We start from the raw sequence: 2,240 nt of genomic DNA on the forward strand, positions 1-2,240 counted from the left end.
AAGTAGTCCTTTACCGTGGACGCGGCTATTCGAATAGATCATGATAACCCTGCAGGGGTGTACTTCTTCATACATGTTTCCACCACTTAGCGTCTGCACACGATATGTGCTCGGCAGACTTCAAGCGAAAGCCGACGTGGGTGTAGACCACGACCTACCTAAACACTTAAGCCTCTAGTCCAGGTTTATCGCCTATTCAGGTTCCATCCGCAGGGAGTCCGGCCGAGGTTTCCCATACGGCCCCGAACGATGTGAACAGGGTTCCCGAGATACCTAACGGGTATTCGGTACACCGTGCCACGTACCTACCGCATCACAGCCCACCCCTACGGTCAGCGCTGTCCACGGCCTCCAGTAGGCTACAAACACCAGAAACTACTTGCAACTCCTGGACAGAGAGCTAGGGTGAATAAGAAGTCGAGCGGGGTCATGTTTCAGGGCCCAATGCATGGTAGTAGCTGTATCTTAAATCACACATACAGATCTCAGTGCTTAAGGTCGGCTTCAATGAAACAACCCACCATGTACTCCTACATGGCCTCTCATCGATACCTTTACCAAATCGTGTTCACCACACCACTCTCATTTCCGACATAATCATTTCACTCTAGCCATCACCCAGATGAACCAGACCTGACACAACTCTAAGCATAGCAGGCATAGCAAGGTAGGAACAACACATACATATGGCTCAATCAACTCCTACACATGCTAGTGGGTTTCATCTAGTTACTGTGGCAATGACAGGTCATGCAGAGGAAATGGGTTCAACTACCGTAGCACACAGCAGTTTGAAACGCGTTGTCTTAATGCAGTAAAAGAGAGCAGGAGCGAGAACATGGGATTGTATCGATATGATCAAATGGTTGGTTGCTTGCCTGATGGTTCGATGCACTGATACGGTTCTTCGTTAGGGTAATCACGGTACTCCTTGGAGGCAGAACCTGTCGCAAAGGACATCGATACACAACCATCACCAAACAATGTGCAACAAAATGATGCATGCATGAAACATGGCAATATGAGTGTGTTGGGCTAATGCAACTAAAACCAGAAGGGTTTGAACAAATTTGAATCAAAGATTCAAATTTCAAACTCAAACATGGCCTTTTAAAGTGCTTTTCCTTGTTCTGCTTAAAACATCAATTTAACTTGTTTGATCATGCATGAAAATAGTACAGATGGATAGATTGGATTTTTCTGATCATTTTTCATATATAATTTGTCCAATTTGGAGTTACAGAATAAAAGTTATGAATTTTTGAAGTTTAAATAATATTCTGGAATTTCCTGATTTAATTTAAATCCAGAAATATAATTATTGCGCCAGCATGACGTCAGTGTGACGTCAGCAGGTCAACGGAACAGGTCTGGGTCAAACCTGACGTGTGGGGGCCACACGTCAGTGACAGGGGGGGTTTAACAGGTTTAAATTAATTCTAATTAGGGATTAGTGGCGCTGGGGCCCACTGGTCAGTGTTAGGGGGTTAACTAACAGTGGTTAGCGCTAATCCTAATTAGCTACAGGGCTGGGCCCACCTGTCAGGGACTTAGGGGGGTCCTGCCGTGGTCAAAGTGGGTCAAACCCACTGGCGACATGACGCCGGCGAGGCCCGAGACGGCGGCGCGATGCGGGATCGCGCTACAGGGCACGGGCGAGGCCGTGCTTGGGCTCGTTGGAGAGCCTTTGCTCCCGCGCGTCGAACGGTGGTGGTGGCCGTGCCTAGGGTGGTCTGTACCGTCGACGGCGAGCTCGTGAGCGGCGGCCGGGGTTCGGGTGCGATCGGAATCGGCGTTGCAGGGTGTTTGGGGAGGCGTTGGTGCGTGCTGCGTGCTCCTAGTGAGGTGTGGAGCACGATAGTGTGCTCGGTTGGGCGCTACGGTGACCGTGGCCACGACGGCGACATCGCCGGCGGCGTCGAGCTTCGGAGCTCAAGGGGGCGGCAGCTACAGAAGGCTAGGGACGACGGGGCAAGGGGGAATCGAATCGGTGGCTCACCGCGGAGCTGCAGGGATGGTTAGCGGGCTCGGGGACGGCCGGAGTGCAGCGAATCGACGGCGATGACCTCCGGTGGACGAGGAGGGGAACGGCGACGTAGGCGGCGGTGCAGGGCTTCCGGAGACCCGTGGAGCGGTGGGGAGGAAGAGGGGGTCGAGGCGGAGCTCCTGAGCTAGTCGGGGAAGCGAGGGGTGGCCGGAGACGGCTGCTGTGGCGAACGGCGGCGAGGGTGGTGTTCGGC

This window comes from Triticum dicoccoides, chromosome 5A (genome assembly GCF_002162155.2).
Source record: "Triticum dicoccoides isolate Atlit2015 ecotype Zavitan chromosome 5A, WEW_v2.0, whole genome shotgun sequence".
NCBI lineage: Eukaryota > Viridiplantae > Streptophyta > Magnoliopsida > Poales > Poaceae > Triticum > Triticum dicoccoides.